General features: G+C 42.2%; 1 protein-coding gene and 1 long non-coding RNA gene across 2 annotated transcripts in view; both read left to right on the plus strand.

The window, feature by feature from the left end:
* The window catches only part of asic4a (acid-sensing (proton-gated) ion channel family member 4a), a 329,307-nt gene that overhangs the window by 263,060 nt on the left and 43,919 nt on the right, over positions 1-22,328 (plus strand). The window lies entirely within an intron of this gene.
* On the plus strand, positions 10,292-11,251 carry LOC133564894 (uncharacterized). Its single transcript, XR_009809365.1, has 3 exons — positions 10,292-10,572; positions 10,704-10,831; positions 10,904-11,251. It is a non-coding gene; the product is annotated as an uncharacterized LOC133564894 (long non-coding RNA).

Genomic DNA, 22,328 nt, shown 5'->3' on the forward strand with positions numbered 1-22,328 from the left:
TGTGGAATTTTGCACATTGTTCACAATCATCATGAGAGACAAGAAGACAAAAGGGAGTAATCATTTTCTACCTCTGAATCACTTTAAATATGCATTCAAAAATTGTCAACAATACTTCATGTACGTTCTGTAACCTGTATAATAACCAACTTTTGGTCCAGTCGGCCGGGGACATTTTTATCCCGGTTTATTCGGGTAAGCACTCCATTTATGTCAACATTTTTTGGCTTCAAATTCCACGTTTCGCAGCTTCTCTCATTATCCGTTGCACGGATCATGTTTTGTTTCGTTGAAGACTCCCTTCGTTCTGTTTCAGCACCCCTGGGTTTGTGTTTTCTTGGTCGCCATGGGTGCTGATTATTTTCATCTGCCTCTGATTAGTATTCAAGACTTTGTTATTGTAAGAGCAAACATTTTTTCTAGCTTTGGTAATAGCCTTAAAAGCTAACTACGGAAAGAGAGAGTATCTTCTACGACAACACAAAACGCGTTTGAGTGTGTAATGCACAACACAGTGCGAAAAGACACCAATCTGTACTGACTGCGAAACATAAACAATTATACTACAGTATCTGTAAAGTTTTATTTCATGTTTTGTTTGTACACAGCTAGCCAGACAGCTAATATACTGTGGTTGTACTAACATGCATGACGTTCTGCATGTACGTTTTCTCAATTTCATTAATTACATTCGGACTTTGCTACTTTCATGTCAAATTCAATTATTATAGTGCGACGGGGATTCATATGGCCCCATTTGTCACGGTTTACCTGACACATGAAACGTGGCAAATCGGAGGGGTTTGCACGATCCACTTAAGCTGCCTGATGGCAGTAGAGTGTTGAATATCTTAACATGTGTTTTGTGGCAATTTTGCAGAGTTGTTACGTGGAGAGGCTCTTTCCATCATTTTCAGCCAACTGCATTGCAAGATCCACCTGACACATCCCTTCCCTATTTATTGTACACGACATACAAGCATTGTCCGAATGACAAAAATTCCAACCTGGAGATGAAATCTATAAATGCATGATCAAATTAACTTTAAAGTATATTTTTTTTACGAAGCAAAGTGTCCTGCATATAAATTGCATATTCCTAATGCTCTCAATTATTTTTTTCACAAAGTACAAAGGAAAAAAACAGAAAGAAAGGATCACAGTAAATGACAACATTGGACTCCTGGAAAAATATAATTCACTGTAGGTAATAAATATCTGAGAGAGTGGGTGTGGACAACTCACGCTGTCGTCATGCGGGTTCCATGGACCAATCAGGAAGGACATGATTGAGCAGTTTTGATTCTCGTTTATTTTTCAATAACATGCTGTTTTCCGGTCTGGTCGCTTTTCAGCCCTTTCTCCGCTGCTCGTTCCTCGCTCACTTTTCAGCCGGCCGCGTCTCCGTCTCTCGTGTCTCGCTCTCTGTTGCTCTGGCTCTTCAGGTTCTCCGACTTCTTCTGCCCCGATCTCTCCTCCTTCTCCCTTTTTATACAGTGTGAGGAGAAATGATTGTGTCCAGGTGCGCGACCCACGCACGTGATCTCGTCTCGCCGCTCGCTTGAATACTCCGCCTCCTCTCCGCCATCTTGGGCCGGGCTCCAGCGTGCCCTGCCGCTCTGTCGGACCGGAAGGAGGCGACACAAGTTAGTGTGAAGTTGTGAAAAGTTGTCAACTAGAAAAAAGAAGACAAACTCCTCCCGTCTCCAAATTATGACCATTAACTTTAAAGTATATTTTTTTACGAAGCAAATTGTTCTGCATATAAATTGCATATTCCGATTGTTCTCAATTATTTTTTTCACAAAGTACAAAGGAAAAAAAAAAAAGAAAGGATCACAGTAAATGACAACATTGGACTCCTGGAAAAATATAATTCACTGTAGGTAATAAATATCTGAGAGAGTGGGTGTGGACGACTCATGCTCTCGTCATGCGGGTTCCATGGACCAATCAGGAAGGACATGACTGAGCAGGTTTGACTCTCGTTTATTTTTCAATAACACGCTGTCTTCCGGTCTGGTCGCTTTTCAGCCCCTTCGCCGCTGCTCGCTCCTCGCTCGCTTTTCAGCCGGCCGCGTCGCCGTCTCTCGTGTCTCGCTCTGTGTTGCTCTGGCTCTTCAGGTTCTCCGACTTCTTCTGCCCCGATCTTTCCTCCTTCTCCCCTTTTATACAGTGAGAGGAGAAATGATTGTGTCCAGATGCGAGACCCACGCAACTGATCTCGTCTGCGGCGCCGCTCCCGGCACGCCCCGTCTCGCCGCTCGCTCGAATACTCCGCCTCCTCTCCGCCATCTTGGGCCGGGCTCCAGCATGCCCTGCCGCTCTGTCGGACCGGAAGGAGGCGACACAAGTTAGTGTGAAGTTGTGAAAAGTTGTCAACTAGAAAAAAGAAGACAAACTCCTCCCGTCTCCAAATTATGACCATTAACTTTAAAGTATATTTTTTAACGAAGCAAAGTGTCCTGCATATAAATTGCATATTCCGATTGTTCTCAATTATTTTTTTCACAAAGTACAAAGGAAAAAAAAAAAAGAAAGGATCACAGTAAATGACAACATTGGACTCCTGGAAAAATATAATTCACTGTAGGTAATAAATATCTGAGAGAGTGGGTGTGGACGACTCATGCTCTCGTCATGCGGGTTCCATGGACCAATCAGGAAGGACATGACTGAGCAGGTTTGACTCTCGTTTATTTTTCAATAACACGCTGTCTTCCGGTCTGGTCGCTTTTCAGCCCCTTCGCCGCTGCTCGCTCCTCGGTCGCTTTTCAGCCGGCCGCGTCGCCGTCTCTCGTGTCTCGCTCTCTGTTGCTCTGGCTCTTCAGGTTCTCCGACTTCTTCTGCCCCGATCTTTCCTCCTTCTCCCCTTTTATACAGTGAGAGGAGAAATGATTGTGTCCAGATGCGAGACCCACGCAACTGATCTCGTCTGCGGCGCCGCTCCCGGCACGCCCCGTCTCGCCGCTCGCTCGAATACTCCGCCTCCTCTCCGCCATCTTGGGCCGGGCTCCAGCGTGCCCTGCCGCTCTGTAGGACCGGAAGGAGGCGACACAAGTTAGTGTGAAGTTGGGAAAAGTTGTCAACTAGAAAAAAGAAGACAAACTCCTCCCGTCTCCAAATTATGACCATTAACTTTAAAGTATATTTTTTTACGAAGCAAAGTGTCCTGCATATAAATTGCATATTCCGATTGCTCTCAATTATTTTTTTCACAAAGTACAAAGGAAAAAAAAAAAGAAAGGATCACAGTAAATGACAACATTGGACTCCTGGAAAAATAGAATTCACTGTAGGTAATAAACATCTGAGAGAGTGGGTGTGGACGACTCACGCTGTCGTCATGCGGGTTCCATGGACCAATCAGGAAGGACATGATTGAGCAGGTTTGACTCTTGTTTATTTTTCAATAACACGCTTTTCTGCCCCTTCGCCGCTGCTCGTTCCTCGGTCGCTTTTCAGCCGGCCGCGTCGCCGTCTCTCGTGTCTCACTCTCTGTTGCTCTCGCTCTTCAGGTTCTCCGACTTCTTCTGCCCCGGTCTCTCCTCCTTCTCCCTTTTTATACAGTGAGAGGAGAAATGATTGTGTCCAGGTGCGCGACCCACTTACCTGATCTCGCCCCGCCTCTCCGCTCGCTCGAATACTCCGCCTCCTCTCCGCCATCTTGGGCCGGGCTACAGCGTGCCCTGCCGCTCTGTCAGACCGTCGGCTCCGCCTCTCCACAGTGGGGTTTAAGGGGTTGCACACCTGCCACAAAGGTGTGTTATTGCAGTATGAATTATTTGTTTATCCGTACTGTGTGAAGCCGTGAATTGTTTGAGTAAACTGGGATTAATTAGGAGTTTATTTTCCCTCTTATGTGTAAATATCAAACATAGCATTTGTGCAAGTATGTTTGTGACATCTCTTTCTTTTGCTCCGATTGTGGACTCAGGCGGAAAGGGATGATGCTCTGGCAGCTGAATTGTTAAAGAGTCATACTTTGTCATGCTATACTGATTTATTCATGTCGACTCGTCTAACAGGAAGACTTGAGCGTCTTGCAGCTTTTCTTTTTCACTTACTCATCTCTTTTTATTGGATTCTTATTTGCCATTCATCTTCTCCTTTCTTTTTTGTCAGCAACCGTAATATATTCCCTTTTGGTAATGGCTTGAGTCAAGTGTGCTTTTCTTATGTATGTATGTAGTTATGTATGTACAAAACCAAAAAACAAAGTTGTGTAAATGGTAAATAAAAACAGAGTACAATGATTTTCCAACCCTCTTCAGCCTATATTCAGTTGAATAGACTGCAAAGACAAGATATTTAACGTTCAAACAGTTATTAAATCATTTGGAATTTGATGCCGGCAACATGTTTCAAAAAAAGCTAGCAAAAGTGGCAAAAAAGACTGAGGAAGTTGAGGAATGCTCATCAAACACTTATTTGGTACATCCCACAGGTGAACAGGCTAATTGGGAACAGGTTGGTGCCATGATTGGGTTTAAAAGCAGCTTCCATGAAACGTTTACTCATTAACAAACAAGGACGGGGCGAGGGTCACCGCTTTGTGAACAAATGTGTGAGCAAATTGTCAAAACAGTTTAAGAAGATATCTCAACAATCTATTGCAAATAATTTAGGGATTTCACCATCTACAGTCCGTAATATCATCAAAGGGTTCACATAAGCGATGATATTATGCACCTTCCATCCCTCATCCGGTACTGCAACAAAAAGCGAAATCAGTGTGTAAAGGATATCACCACATGGGCTCAGGAACACTTCAGAAAACCACTGTCGGTAACAACAGTTGGTTGCTACATCTGTAAATAGAAGTTAAAACTGTATTATGCAAAGCCAAAGCCATTTATCAACAACACCCGGAAACGCCTCCGCCTTGGCCGGGCGTTAGCTCATCAGTGGAAGAGTGTTCTGTGGTCTGATGAGTCCACATTTCAAATTGTTTTTGGAAACTGTGGCCGTCGTGTCCTCCGGAACAAAGAGAAAAATAACCATCCGGACTCTTATATGCGTAAAGTTCAAAATCCAGCATCTGTGATGGTATGGGGGTGTATTAGTGTCCAAGGCATGGGTAACTTACACATCTGTGAAGGCACTATTAATGCTGAAAGGTACATACAGGCTTTGGAGCAACGTATGTTGCCATGTAAGTAACGGTATCATGGACGCCCCTGCTTATTACAGCAAAACAATGCCAAGCCAAGAGTTACAACAGCATGGCTTCATAGTAAAAGAGTGCAGGTACTAAACCGGCCTGCCTGTAGTCCAAACCGGTCTCACGCGGAAATTGTGTGGCGCATTATGAAGCCTAACGGAGACCCCGGACTGTTAAATGCAAGTTAAAACTGTATTATGCAAAGCCAAAGCAATTTATCAACAACACCCGGAAACGCCTCCGCCTTGGCCGGGCGTTAGCTCATCAGTGGAAGAGTGTTCTGTGGTCTGACGAGTCCACATTTCAAATTGTTTTTGGAAACTGTGGCCGTCGTGTCCTCCGGAACAAAGAGAAAAATAACCATCCGGACTCTTATATGCGTAAAGTTCAAAATCCAGCATCTGTGATGGTATGGGGGTGTATTAGTGTCCAAGGCATGGGTAACTTACACATCTGTGAAGGCACTATTAATGCTGAAAGGTACATACAGGCTTTGGAGCAACGTATGTTGCCATGTAAGTAACGGTATCATGGACGCCCCTGCTTATTACAGCAAAACAATGCCAAGCCAAGAGTTACAACAGCATGGCTTCATAGTAAAAGAGTGCAGGTACTAAACTGGCCTGCCTGTAGTCCAAACCGGTCTCACGCGGAAATTGTGTGGCGCATTATGAAGCCTAACGGAGACCCCGGACTGTTAAATGCAAGTTAAAACTGTATTATGCAAAGCCAAAGCAATTTATCAACAACACCCGGAAACGCCTCCGCCTTGGCCGGGCGTGAGCTCATCAGTGGAAGAGTGTTCCGTGGTCTGAATAGTCCACATTTCAAATTGTTTTGGGAAACTGTGGCCGTCGTGTCCTCCGGAACAAAGAGAAAAATAACCATCCGGACTCTTATATGCGTAAAGTTCAAAATCCAGCATCTGCAATGGTATGGGGGTGTATTAGTGTCCAAGGCATGGGTAACTTACACATCTGTGAAGGCACCATTAATGCTGAAAGGTACAGACAGGTTTTGAAGCAACATATGTTGCCATCTAAGCAACGTTATCATGGACGCCCCTGCTTATTACAGCAAGACAATGCCAAGCCATGAGTTACCATGAATTGATTAAACAAGTTGAAAAACTTATTCGGGTGTTACCATTTATTGGTCAATTGTACGGAATATGTACTGAACTTTGCAATCTACTAACAAAAGTATCAATCAATCAAAACAACAGCGTGGCTTCATAGTAAAAGAATGCGGGTACTAGACTGGCCTGCCTGTAGTCCAAACCGGTCTCACGCGGAAATTGTGTGGCGCATTATGAAACATAACGGAGACCCCGGACTGTTGAACAACTTAAGCTGCACATCTGTCACGCCCATGGGATCATGTTTTGTTTTTGTCATGTTTGGTTTTATTTTTTGCACATTCAGTTCTTGTTCCTGCACTTCCTTTGTTTTTCTTATTTCCGTAGCAACTCATTAGTTTACAGGCTCCTGTCCTCATGTCTCACACCTGTTTGTAATTATCATGTCTATTATTTAAACCGGAAGTTGCCCGGAAGTCAGCCTGGCGACTTTTCATATTCCTCAACTGCCTTCATGCCATGCCATTGCTGTTTATTATTCTGTCCATGCCACGTATGTTTTTGGCTTGTTTTATGCCACAGTTAGTGTCTTTTGTTCTTTCGTTCATAGTCATGCCTTCGTGCTAGCGTTTTTTTGTTTTCAGTAGTCAAGTTTGTTCTCCGCCATTGTGCGCGCCATTTGTTTGCCTTTTTGTAGTTTATTCGAGTATTGAATAAAAATGTACTTACATTCACGTCTGGCTCGTGCCAACTTTCCTTTGCGTTGAAAAAACAAACTGGGACAGTCTTTTACTGTCGTCGCTCGGGTTCAGCAGACCGCCAAGGAAGGACATCTCTTTAGCAGGTTTGACTTCTTTATTTTGCGATAAAGCTTTGCTGCAGTTTGGGTCGCTTTTCAGCCGCCGTCGTCGTCGTCTGCTTCCCGTCGCTCTTGCTCTTCACGCACTGCATCTGCTGCGGACACTCCGACCCCTTTTCTGATCTCTCCTCCTTCTCTCCTTTTATACAGCAGGAGGAGATGAGTTAATTGTGTGCAGGTGTGTGTGCCACGCACCTGATTTAGATTGTGGAGGCATTGCTCCCAGCAAGCCCCGCTTCTCCGCCTCGCCACACAAACTATGCCCGAGTCCAAGTCGTGACGACATCAAGCAAGAATGGGAATAATTCCACCTGAAAAGCTTCAAAAATTGGTCTCGGTTCCCAAACGTTTACTGAGTGTTGTTAAAAGGAAAGGCCATGTGACACACTGGTAAAAAATAACCCTGTTCCAACTTTTTTGCAATGTGTTGCTGCCATTAAATTTTAAATTACTGATTATTTGCAACAACGAAAAAAAGTTTCTCAGTTCGAACATTAAACATCTTGTCTTTGCAGTCTATTCAATTGAATTTAAGCAGAAAAGGATTCGCTAATCATCGTATTCTCTTTTTATTTCACAAATTACAAAACGTGCCATCTTCAATCAATCAATCAATGTTTACTTATACAGCCCTAAATCACTAGTGTCTCAAAGGGCTGCACAAACCACTACGACATCCTCGGTAGGCCCACATAAGGGCAAGGAAAACTCACACCCAGTGGGACGTCGGTGACAATGATGACTATGAGAACCTTGGAGAGGAGGAAAGTAATGGATGTCGAGCGGGTCTAACATGATACTGTGAAAGTTCAATCCATAATGGATCCAACACAGTCGCGAGAGTGCAGTCCAAAGCGGATCCAACACAGCAGCGAGAGTCCCGTTCACAGCGGAGCCAGCAGGAAACCATCCCAAGCGGAGGCGGTTCAGCAGCGCAGAGATGTCCCCAGCCGATACACAGGCGAGCAGTACATGGCCACCGGATCGGACCGGACCCCCTCCACAAGGGAGAGTGGGACATAGGAGAAAAAGAAAAGAAACGGCAGATCAACTGGTCTAAAAAGGGAGTCTATTTAAAGGCTAGAGTATACAAATGAGTTTTAAGGTGAGACTTAAATGCTTCTACTGAGGTGGCATCTCGAACTGTTACCGGGAGGGCATTCCAGAGTACTGGAGCCCGGACGGAAAACGCTCTATAGCCCGCAGACTTTTTTTGGGCTTTGGGAATCACTAATAAGCCAGAGTCCTTTGAACGCAGATTTCTTGCCGGGACATATGGTACAATACAATCGGCAAGATAGGATGGAGCTAGACCGTGTAGTATTTTATACGTAAGTAGTAAAACCTTAAAGTCACATCTTAAGTGCACAGGAAGCCAGTGCAGGTGAGCCAGTACAGGCGTAATGTGATCAAACTTTCTTGTTCTTGTCAAAAGTCTAGCAGCAGCATTTTGTACCAACTGTAATCTTTTAATGCTAGACATGGGGAGACCCGAAAATAATACGTTACAGTAATCGAGACGAGGCGTAACAAACGCATGGATAATGATCTCAGCGTCTTTAGTGGACAAAATGGAGCGAATTTTAGCGATATTACGGAGATGAAAGAAGGCCGTTTTAGTAACGCTTTTAATGTGTGACTCAAAGGAGAGAGTTGGGTCGAAGATAATACCCAGATTCTTTACTGTGTCGCCTTGTTTAATTGTTTGGTTGTCAAATGTTAAAGTTGTGTTATTAAATAGAGTTCGGTGTCTAGCAGGACCGATAATCAGCATTTCCGTTTTTTTGGCATTAAGTTGCAAAAAGTTAGCGGACATCCATTGTTTAATTTCATTAAGACACGCTTCCAACTGACTACAGTCCGGCGTGTTGGTCAGCTTTAGGGGCATGTAAAGTTGGGTGTCATCAGCATAACAGTGAAAGCTAATACCGTATTTGCGTATGACGTCACCTAGCGGCAGCATGTAGATGCTGAAGAGTACAGGGCCAAGGACCGAACCCTGGGGAACTCCACACGTTACCTTAACATAGTCCGAGGTCGCCTTGTTTAATTGTTTGGTTGTCAAATGTTAAAGTTGTGTTATTAAATAGAGTTCGGTGTCTAGCAGGACCGATAATCAGCATTTCCGTTTTTTTGGCGTTGAGTTGCAAAAAGTTAGCGGACATCCATTGTTTAATTTCATTAAGACACGCCTCCAGCTGACTACAATCCTCACTGGTTTTTGGATTTTGTACACGTGTGCGTGTGATCCGGGTGAGATAATAGGCATACTTTGCCGTCCTCTCTCTAGAAACCTTTCTGTGAGTACCCTCAATGTCCTTCTTTGCTGAAAGCAGACCCCAGGTGCTTATTTGGAGTGTTTTTTAGCATTTCAAAGAAAGATTCCGCGTGGCCTCAGTTGCCTGTTCCATCAGAAAAAAAAGGACACCTGCTGGGTTTAAGTGTGTCAATGAATGGTTGAGAGGATCAGTGCGAAGTGAAGCCTACTTCCCCAACTGCTCAGCAACAGCCAAATGGATAACAAACCATTTCAACCTAGCAGGAGACTTTTTTTTTTTACATTCAGTAAAAATGTAAAAAAAAAAAAGTTACGATTACAGCTTGAATCATGCATCATTTTATTATTATGTTAGAAAAAGCTTGATTAGGTGAAATGAGTTCAACGACAACAAAAAAATTGTAACCTATTTATTATACTTTTGCAGCTTCTACAGCTTCATCTTCTTCTGGGAAGGCTGTCCACAAGGTTGCGGAGTGTTTTTTCGACCATTCTTCCAAAAGTGCATTGGTGAGGTCACACATGTTGCGACCATTCTTCCAAAAGTGCATTGGTGAGGTCACACATGTTGGAGAAAAAGGCCTGTCTCACAGTCTCCATTCTAATTCGTCCCAAATGTGTTCAGGTCAGGACTCTGTGCAGGCCAGTCAAGTTCATCCACACCAGACTCTGTCATTCATGTCTTTATGGACCTTGTTGGAAGAGGAAATGTCCTGTTTCAAACTCTTCCCACAAACTCTTCTCACTAAAAATGTAAAAAAAAAAAAGTTACGATTATAGCTTGAATCATGCATCATTTTATTATTATGTTAGAAAAGGCTTGATTAGGTGAAATGGGTTCAACGACAACAAAAAAATGGTAACCTATTTATTATACTTTTGCAGCTATTACAGCTTCAACTTATTCTGGGAAGGCTGTCCACAAGGTTGCGGAGTGTTTTTTCGACCATTATTCCAAAAGTGCATGGGTGGGATCACACATGTTGGACAAAAAGGCCTGTCTCACAATCTCCGTTCTAATTCACCCCAAATGTGTTCAGGTCAGGACTCTGTGCAGGCCAGTCAAGTTCATCCACACCAGACTCTGTCATTCATGTCTTTATGGACCTTGCTTTGTGCACTGGTGCACAGTCATGTTGGAAGAGGAAATGGCCTCTTTCAAACTCTTCCCACAAACTCTTCTCACTAAAAATGTAAAAAAAAAAAGTTACGATTATAGCTTGAATCATGCATCATTTTATTATTATGTTAGAAAAGGGTTGATTAGGTGAAATGGGTTCAACGACAACAAAAAAATGGTAACCTATTTATTATACTTTTGCAGCTATTACAGCTTCAACTTATTCTGGGAAGGCTGTCCACAAGGTTGCGGAGTGTTTTTTTTCGACTATTCTTCCAAAAGTGCATTGGTGAGGTCACACATGTTGCGACCATTCTTCCAAAAGTGCATTGGTGAGGTCACACATGTTGGACAGAAAGGTCTGTCTCACAATCTCCGTTCTAATTCGTCCCAAATCTGTTCAGGTCAGGACTCTGTGCAGGCCAGTCAAGTTCATCCACACCAGACTCTGTCATTCATGTCTTTATGGACCTTGCTTTGTGCACCGGTGCACAGTCATGTTGGAAGAGGAAATGTCCTGTTTCAAACTCTTCCCACATGGTTGGGAGCATTGAATTGTCCAAAATATTTTGGCATTCAAAGTTTATTTCACTGGAATAAACTGAAAAACAACGGCAATCCAATCCAATCCAATCCACTTTATTTATATAGCACATTTAAACAACAATAATGTTTCCAAAGTGCTGCACAGCCATGTTAAAAACAATATTATGCTCCACCAATGACTGAACAAAACAAAAAATGAATAAAAATAAAACCAATAAAAACAATATAAAAACAAATATGATTAAAAACTATTTTAAAGGGTAAAATCAATTAAAACAGTAAAATAAAAATCAAAGTGCACATCATAATTCCTCCGCTGACCCCTCTCTGTCAGTTTTCGTGGCCTACCATTTTGAGGCTGAGTTGCTGTTGTTCCCAAAATTTTCCATTTTCCTATAATCAAGCCAACAGTCGACTTTGGAATATTTAGAAATGAGGAAATTTCACGACTGGATTTGTTGCATATGTGGCATCCTATGACGGTTCCACACTGGAACTCACCGAGCTCCTAAGAGTAGCCCATTCTTTCCTAAATGTTTGTAAAAACAGTCTCCATGCCTAAGTGATTGATATTAAACAGGACATTTTGATCATTTGGATGGGTGGCCAAAAACCCGTATGTACTTTTCACAGATGTGTGAGTTACCCATGCCTTGGGCACTACTAAAGGTTTATCCTTTTCGCGATTTCAACCATTGGTACATGTTATGGTTGGAGGAGGGAGTTGTGGCGGCACAGAACCACAAGGGGGCAATATTGCTCTATGTATTTATTATATTGTGACAGACTCGCACTGTCCGGGTTCCGCTGACCACCAAAGAGGGACATAGCTGCGAGCAGGTTTAGACTTCTGTATTCTTTCAATAAAGACGCAGTCTCTGGTCGGGTCGCTATTCAGCTGCTCGCTCCGACATCTGCTTTTCAGCAGCACGTCGTCGTTTTCCTTTCGCTTTCATTCATCCGCCTCATGTTGGGTCGGTCTCCTTTCTCCGTCTCTCTCTCCCACTTTCCGGCTGCCGCCCTTTTACAGAGTGCGAGAGGAATATTTAATTGTGCCCAGCCGGGCGACCCACGCACCTGATAACAATTACGGCGTCGCTCCTGGCGTGCCCCGCCTTGCTACTTGCCGCCATCTTGGGCCGGGCTCCGGCATGGCCTGCCTCGCTGTTGGACTGCCGGCCCCGCCTCTCCACATATAAATAAAGAAACAATATAATATAATTAATAATGAACAATAATATTTAATAAACTATAGAATGGTGTGTGACAAAATCCGAGAACGCGTGTGCGAGGTTATGTGTGTGATTAACTGCAGTGTGTGTTACCCAGTGTTGACTCGAGAGGAGAAACAAGGCATGAAGGCAGTCTGTTGGGCAGGCAGATGGTCAGGGCGAATGGCGAGGCGTAGGGGTTCCGTGTCCGAGCGGGGGTCGAGGATCGAGGGAGGCAGGTCTCAGTCCAGACGGAGATCCAGGGGAAGGTGAGACGCACAGTTCACTTCCAAGGGGACGGGGGATATGTACGCGAACAGAAGGTTATGTTCCGGCAAGGATACTTGGGTCCATTGGTCTTTATTCAGCTCGCCCTAATCAGTCCCAGGTGTGCTGATTGCTGGTGATTTATTACAGCTGTTCGCTGCTGCTGGTCCGGGGCACTGACGCAAGCCTGGACCGTGACAGTAAAGCTGCAAACAACACAAGCGTAGGGCGTTTAGTTTCTTCGAGAAAGGCTAAATGGCGACTTGTACTCTTTGAGAACTGAGCTAGGTTGACCACCACGCATATTTAATGCAAAGTCCAAGCAATCCGAATGTATTATATATTATTAACAGTTTTTGGCTGCGAATGTTGTGGATCGGTGGAGGGAATACTTCGAAGACCTCCTCAATCCCACCAACACGTCTTCCTATGAGGAAGCGGTACCAGGGGAATCTGTGGTGGATTCTCCTATTTCTGGGGCTGAGGTTACTGAGGTAGTTAAAAAGCTCCTGAGTCCATGGTTCATCCCCGGGTTAGGGAGGAGACCCTGCCCCAAGTGAAGGTATTCAAGTACCTCGGAGTCTTGTTCAGGAGTGAGGGAATAGTGGATCGCGAGATCGACCGATGCGGCGTCTTCAGTAATGCGGACTCTGTATCGATCCGTTGTGGTGAAGAAGGAGCTGAGCCGGAAGGCAAAGCTCTCAATTTACCGGTGGATCTACGTTCCCATCCTCACCTATGGTCATGGGCTTTGGGTTCTGACTGAAAGGATAAGATCACGGGTACAAGCGGCCGAAATTTGTTTCTCCCTTAGAGATAGGGTGAGAAGCTCTGCCATCGGGGGGGGAACTCAAAGTAAAGCCGGTGCTCCTCCACATTGTGAGGAGCCAGATGAGGTGGTTCGGGCATCTAGTCAGGATTTTTCGGGTACGTCCGACCGGTAGGAGGCCACGGGGAAGACCCAGGACACGTTGGGAAGACTTTGTCTCCTGGTTGGCCTGGGAACGCCTCAGGATTCCTCGGGAAGAGCTGGACGAAGTGGCTGGGGAGAGGAAAGTCTGGGCTTCCCTGCTTAGGCTGCTGCCCCCGCGACCCGACCTCGGCTCAGCGGAAGAAGATGGATGGATTGTTATTGAAGTGATTAATTTCCGAGTGCGGGCAAACATTTGACCTCAACGTTTATAACTCATGTTTAATGTCCCAGAGCAATTACCGTCTGAAATACCGTTTTTTTGTCCTCTATAGCCGGGCGGCCCGGTCCACGTTTCTTTCTCTAATCACAGTTGTCAATGCGACCAGGCTGGGCCTTAGATTTGTTGTTGTTGAACGCTATCAAAGGAAATAATGGTGGCGCGAACGAAGATCTTTTGTGGCTCTACTCAGAACCCTCGTTCAGACTCCGCGGCCATGATTAGGACTCATCTCCGCTGTCTGGTCGGCTCCGTTCTTCTTTCATCTCGCTTTCTCTGGAGCCTTTTGGTTGATTTCCCCTGTAAGGACATTTCCTCTGCTTGAACAAGTTCATTTCCAGCTATCTTTTTTTTTTTTTGTCCCCTGCTAAATGCGTCCAATAGCGTTTGTTCACTGTGGCCGTTCATGTATTTGTCTTCATTTTGATGAAACTTGATAACCGGTCGAATGTAAACGCAGGTTGAAATATGGAAGGATTTTAATGAGTGACCACAGGTGAGGCGCTAGCTGTCCAAAGTCGGGACCCAGGGTGGACCACTGCATCAGTTGGGGACGTCTCTGTGCTGCTGACCTGTCTTCGCTCAAGATAATCTCCTGCTGGCCCCACCGTGGACTGGACTCCCACTATTATGTTAGATCCACTATGGACTGGACTCCCACTATTATGTTAGATCCACTATGGACTGGACTCTCACTATTATGTTAGATCCACTATGGACTGGACTTTCACACTATTATGTTAGATCCACTATGGACTGGACTCTCACTATTATGTTAGATCCACTATAGACTGGACTCCCACTATCATGTTAGATCCACTATGGACTGGACTCCCACTATTATGTTAGATCCACTATGGACTGGACTCCAACTATTATGTTAGATCCACTATGGACTGGACTCCCACTATTATGTTAGATCCACTATGGACTGGACTCTCACTATTATGTTAGATCCACTATGGACTGGACTCACACTATTATGTTAGATCCACTATGGACTGGACTCCCACTATTATGTTAGATCCACTATGGACTGGACTCCAACTATTATGTTTGATCCACTATGGACTGGACTCCAACTATTATGTTAGATCCACTATGGACTGGACTCCCACTATTATGTTAGATCCACTATGGACTGGACTCTCACTATTATGTTAGATCCACTATGGACTGGACTCCAACTATTATGTTAGATCCACTATGGACTGGACTCCCACTATTATGTTAGATCCACTATGGACTGGACTCCCACTAATATGTTAGATCCACTATGGACTGGACTCTCACTATTATGTTAGATCCACTATGGACTGGACTCCAACTATTATGTTGGATCCACTATGGACTGGACTCTCACTATTATGTTAGATCCACTATGGACTGGACTCCAACTATAATGTTAGAACCACTAAGGACTGGACTCCCACTATTATGTTAGATCCACTATGGACTGGACTCCCACTATTATGTTAGATCCACTATGGACTGGACTCCCACTATTATGTTAGATCCACTATAAACTGGACTCCCACTATTATGTTAGATCCACTATGGACTGGACTCCCTCTATTATGTTGGATCCACTATGGACTGGACTCCCACTATTATGTTAGATCCACTATGGACTGGACTCCCACTATTATGTTAGATCCACTATGGACTGGACTCCAACTGTTATGTTAGATCCACTATGGACTGGACTCCCACTATTATGTTGGATCCACTATGGACTGGACTCCCACTATTATGTTGGATCCACTATGGACTGGACTCCAACTATTAAGTTGGATCCACTATGGACTGGACTCTCACTATTATGTTAGATCCACTATGGACTGGACTCTCACTATTATGTTAGATCCATTATGGACTGGACTCACACTATTATGTTAGATCCACTATGGACTGGACTCCCACTATTATGTTAGATCCACTATGGACTGGACTTTCACACTATTATGTTAGATCCACTATGGACTGGACTCTCACTATTATGTTAGATCCACTATGGACTGGACTCCCACTATCATGTTAGATCCACTATGGACTGGACTCCCACTATTATGTTAGATCCACTATGGACTGGACTTTCACGCTATTATGTTAGATCCACTATGGACTGGACTCTCACTATTATGTTAGATCCACTATAGACTGGACTCCCACTATCATGTTAGATCCACTATGGACTGGACTCCCACTATTATGTTAGATCCACTATGGACGGGACTCCAACTATTATGTTAGATCCACTATGGACTGGACTCCAACTATTAAGTTGGATCCACTATGGACTGGACTCTCACTATTATGTTAGATCCACTATGGACTGGACTCCCACTATTATGTTAGATCCACTATGGACTGGACTTTCACACTATTATGTTAGATCCACTATGGACTGGACTCTCACTATTATGTTAGATCCACTATGGACTGGACTCCCACTATCATGTTAGATCCACTATGGACTGGACTCCCACTATTATGTTAGATCCACTATGGACTGGACTTTCACGCTATTATGTTAGATCCACTATGGACTGGACTCTCACTATTATGTTAGATCCACTATAGACTGGACTCCCACTATCATGTTAGATCCACTATGGACTGGACTCCCACTATTATGTTAGATCCACTATGGACGGGACTCCAACTATTATGTTAGATCCACCATGGACTGGACTCCCACTATTATGTTAGATCCACTATGGACTGGACTCTCACTATTATGTCAGATCCACTATGGACTGGACTCTCACTATTATGTTAGATCCACTATGGACTGGACTCTCACTATTATGTTAGATCCACTATGGACTGGAATCCCACTATCATGTTAGATCCACTATGGACTGGACTCCCACTATTATGTTAGATCCACTATGGACTGGACTCCAACTATTATGTTAGATCCACTATGGACTGGACTCTCACTATTATGTTAGATCCACTATGGACTGGACTCCAACTATTATGTTAGATCCACTATGGACTGGACTCTCACTATTATGTTAGATCCACTATGGACTGGACTCTCACTATTATGTTAGATCCACTATGGACTGGACTCCCACTATTATGTTAGATCCACTATGGACTGGACTCCAACTATTATGTTAGATCCACTATGGACTGGACTTCCACTATTATGTTAGATCCACTATGGACTGGACCCACACTATTATGTTAGATCCACTATGGACTGGACTCCCACTAATATGTCAGATCCACTATGGAGTGGACTCCCACTATTATGTTAGATCCACTATGGACTGGACTCCAACTATCATGTTAGATCCACTATGGACTGGTCTCCCACTATTATGTTAGATCCACTATGGACTAGACTCCAACTGTTATGTTAGATCCACTATGGACTAGACTCCCACTATTATGTTAGATCCACTATGGACTGGACTCCCACTAATATGTTAGATCCACCATGGACTGGACTCCCACTAATATGTTAGATCCACTATGGACTGGACTCCCACTATTAAGTTAGATCCACTATGGACTGGACTCCAACTATTATGTTAGATCCACTATGGACTGGACTCTCACACTATTATGTTAGATCCACTATGGGCTGGACTCCCTCGATTATGTAAGATCCACTATGGACTGGACTCCCACTAATATGTTAGATCCACCATGGACTGGACTCCCACTAATATGTTAGATCCACTATGGACTGGACTCCCACTATTAAGTTAGATCCACTATGGACTGGCCTCCAACTATTATGTTAGATCCACTATGGACTGGACTCTCACACTGTTATGTTAGATCCACTATGGGCTGGACTCCCTCGATTATGTAAGATCCACTATGGACTGGACTCCCACTATTATGTTGGATCCACTATGGACTGGACTCTCACACTATTATGTTAGATCCACTATGGACTGGACTCTCACTATTATGTTAGATCCACTATGGACTGGACTCACACTATTATGTTAGATCCACTATGGACTGGACTCCCACTATTATGTTAGATCCACTATGGACTGGACTCCCACTAATATGTTAGATCTACTATGGACTGGACTCTCCCACTATTATGTTAGATCTACTATGGACCGGACTCCCATTATTATGTTAGATCCACTATGGACTGTACTCCCACTATTATGTTAGATCCACTATGGACTGGGCTCCAACTATTATGTTAGATCCACTATGGACTGGACTCTCACTATTATGTTAGATCTACTATGGACTGGACTCTCACTATTATGTTAGATCCACTATGGACTGTACTCCCACTATTATGTTAGATCCACTATGGACTGGGCTCCAACTATTATGTTAGATCCACTATGGACTGGACTCCCACTATTATGTTAGATCCACTATGGACTGGACTCCCACTAATATGTTAGATCTACTATGGACTGGACTCTCCAACTATTCTGTTAGATCCACTATGGACCGGACTCCCACTAAAAACTTATTCTGGTTTTGCCATTTAGTGGTCAATTGGGGTTTGGTGGAAGCAGGGAGCAGAGTGTGTAAATTGTAGCGTACCGGAAGAGTTTGTGCTGCAAGGGGTTCTGGGTATTTGTTCTGTTTTGTTTATGTTGTGTTATGGTGCGGATGTTCTCCCGAAATGTGTTTATCATTCTTGTTTGGTGTGGGTTTGCAGAGTGGCGCATATTTGTAACAGTGTTGATTAATGGATTGATTGATTGATTGATTGATTGATTGATTGATTGATTGATTGATTGATTGATTGATTGATTTAAACTTTTATTAGTAGATTGCACAGTACATATTCCGTACAATTGACCACTAAATGGTAACACCGCAATAAGTTTTTCAACTTGTTTAAGTCGGGGTCCACGTAAATCAATTCATGGTAAAAGTTGTTTATACAGCCACCCTCAGTGTGACCTGTATGGCTGTTGACCAAGTATGGCTTGCATTCGATTGTGTGCGTGTAGAAGCCGCATATATTATGTGACGCTGTTTGTACGGAGGAAAAGCGGAGGTGACGACAGGTTGTAGAGGACGCTAAAGGCAGTGACTTTAAGGCACGCCCCCAATATTGTTGTCCGGGTGGAAATCGGAAGAAATTCGGGACAGGCACTGAAATTTGGAAGTCTCCCGGGAATATCGGGAGGCTGAAACCGATACCGATAATTTCCGATATTACATTTTAAAGCATTTATCGGACATCTCTACTGAATGTACAAACCCCGTTTCCATATGAGTTGGGAAATTGTGTTGGATGTAAATATGAACGGAATTCATCCATCCATCCATCCATCCATCTTCTTCGCTTATCCGAGGTCGGGTCGCGGGGGCAACAGCCTAAGCAAAGGAACCCAGACTTCCCTTTCCCCAGCCACTTCGTCTAGCTCTTCCCGGGGGATCCCCGAATACAATGATTTGTATTTGAACCATCCAGACTGTTATGGGCGCAAAGTTCCAAAGCCAGCATCTGTGATAGTATGGGGGTGCATTAGTGCCCAAGGCATGGGTAACTTACACATCTGTGGAGGCACCATTAACGCTGAAAAGTACATACAGGTTTTGGAACAACATATGCTGCCATCAAAGCGCCGTCTTTTTCATGGACGCCCCTGCTTATTTCAGCAAGATAATGCCAAGCCACGTGTTAAAACAGCCTGGCTTCGTAAAAAAAGAGTGCGGGTACTTTCCTGGCCCGCCTGCAGTCCTGACCTGTCTCCCATCGAAAATACGACAGCGATTGGTAGAGCGGCCGTGCCAGCAACTTGAGGGTTGCAGGTTCGATCCCCGCTTCCACTATCCAAGTCCCTGCCGTTGTGTCCTTGGGCAAGACACTTCACCCACCTGCTCCCAGTGCTACCCCCACTGGTTTAAATGTAAAAAATTAGATATTGCGTTTCACTATGTAAAGCGCTGTGAGTCACTAGAGAAAAAGCGCTATATAAATATAATTCACTTCACTTGAACGAACGAAGCTCTACATAAAACAAGAATGGGAAAGAATTCCACTTTCTAAACCTCCACAATTAGTTTCCTCAGTTCCTAAACGTTTATTGAGTGTTGTTAAAAGAAAAGGTGATGTAACACAGTGGTGAACATGCCCTTTCCCAACTACTTTGGCACGAGTTGCAGCCATGAAAATTCTAAGTTAATTATTATTTGCAAAATAGAATAAAGTTTATGAGTTTGAACATCAAATATCTTGTCTTTGTAGTGCATTCAACTGAATATGGGTTGAAAAGGATTTGCAAATCATTGTATTCCGTTTATATTTACATCTAACACAAATTCCCAACTCATATGGAAACGGGGTTTGTACTTGTTCAACAAAACCTCTGCCTTGTTTTTAATGAATACTTTGGCCTACTTTGATACTGTGTTTTGATGTTGATTATGGTGGTAAATAGGGATTTTTTTCTGAGGTGGTTAAAAAAGAAAAAGTTTGAGAGCCACTTTCCTCCAGTAGATAAACATAATTAAAACACTTCTCAGTATAATTTAATATAAATATTAAGGCATTTTGAGTAAGCTGATGTTTTTTTTTGCCTGTGGGCATGTGTTGCTGCAGAGTATCGGGGAAGTTTGCTGCATTAACGACGGAGGATTTACAACTTTAATCTTTCCAATATATAGTAGTGATTTCACATAATGGCAAAGTGTTTGAAAAAATACATGAAAACGCACAGCAGAGCACAAACTGGTGAATTTGGCTATTGTTCGGGGCTGTTGAAGTTTCAGACCTAAACAATCAAAGAGTCCCCAAGTCCTTAGTTCTCTTGTTGTCGAAAATGACGAGAGGGCACAGGAATTGAAGTTTGAGAATTTATTCTGCAAAAAAAAAGGAAGAAGTACAAACAATTGTGATACTAGCACAGGTGACACAATAGAACTCCACAACATTTCTCTCACATTTCAACCATTTCCCAGAATCTGGGAATCAATACCAGTTCTCAGCAGCAATTTTTGGTACTTTTGTGTGTGTTAGTAAATATCAATTGTTTTTTTTTAAAATTAAAATCTTGATAAAAAAATGAGCTGATTATAAAAACTGCTGTTATATGTTGTTTTAATATCACATTTCTGTGTATCACTTGCAGGTATGACACTAAGTTACAATTGAGTCCAAGACGTTGGAAGATAAAAGTGTGTAGTTAATGGTGTGTTGGTCATCACAATCGGTCCTATCTATCGCGCCCTACAAAGTATTAATACTGTAAGCATTGAACTAGTTTGATACTAACGTGCATCTTATAAATATTAATTTAATTTCCAAATGTGAAGGTATTGAAGTTAAAAAAGGTAAAACCACAATTGCTAATCAGTAGGACTGTGAATCTTTGGGCATCGCACGAATTCGATTCGATTCTGAATCGATTCCCGATTCAAAATGATTCTTGATTCAAAATCCACACTTTTTAATAACATTGGGTACCAGTTCTGTTATAAACTATATTCATTCATGAAGGTAGATAAACAGCTGAGATAAATTTCTTTATTACTTAAAAGAAAACTGGTTTTGTTGGATAAAATTGTATCACAACAAATACAAATAAGGCAACAAGAGAAGTATCCAACACTTCGCTTTTTTGAAGTAAATCTGTACGGCAGATATACATCATCTACATTATTGATTTGGTTTAACTGAGTAGATGGACAGGACCAATTTAAATTTAAAAAAAAACATAAATACATTTTAAAAAATAATAAAATAAAATAATATATATATATATATATATATATATATATATATATATATATATATATATATATAGCCAAGGTTACTATGGTTTATCTGTGCATTAGTAGAATATACTTTAGGTCAGGGGAACTCCCCTGAAGAGCAGGGAACCCTGCAAAACCGGCTTGTAGGGATGACATAGCCTCTGTGTTTTTTCCTGCCCTAACGTGTGTGTATAAATACATACATATATATGTGTATATATATATATATATATATGTATATATGTATATATATATATATATATATATATATATATATATATATATGTATGTATGTATGTACATGCATATATACGTGTATATATACAAATATGCATATATATGTATATATATAAATATATACATATATTTATATATATGTATATGTGTATATATATACATATATATGTATATATATAAATATATATGTATATATATATATACATATATATGCATATTTGTATATATATATATATATGCATGTAGATACATACATATATATATGTATGTATGTATATATATATATATATATATATATATATATATATATATATATATATATATATATATATATATATATATATATACATGTATGTACATACATATATATATGTGTGTATGTATATACAAATATGCATATATATATATATACATATATGTATATGTATATATATATATATACATACATATATATATATAAGCTTGATGTTAATATATGTTGAAGAGGTTCATTTAGCCTACTGCCGTATATTTATAAATGGTTATAAATGGTTATATAGGCTAGTAAGGTAAATAATAAATAATGCTAATATACATTGGCTTTGCTCTTGACATGCCACTGATGAGTATGAGAGTCCAAAAAATAGATTTTCGCATGAATCGAGATTCTTAATCGGTTAAAAAAT

Source organism: Nerophis ophidion, linkage group LG13, assembly GCF_033978795.1.
Source record: "Nerophis ophidion isolate RoL-2023_Sa linkage group LG13, RoL_Noph_v1.0, whole genome shotgun sequence".
Taxonomy (NCBI): domain Eukaryota; kingdom Metazoa; phylum Chordata; class Actinopteri; order Syngnathiformes; family Syngnathidae; genus Nerophis; species Nerophis ophidion.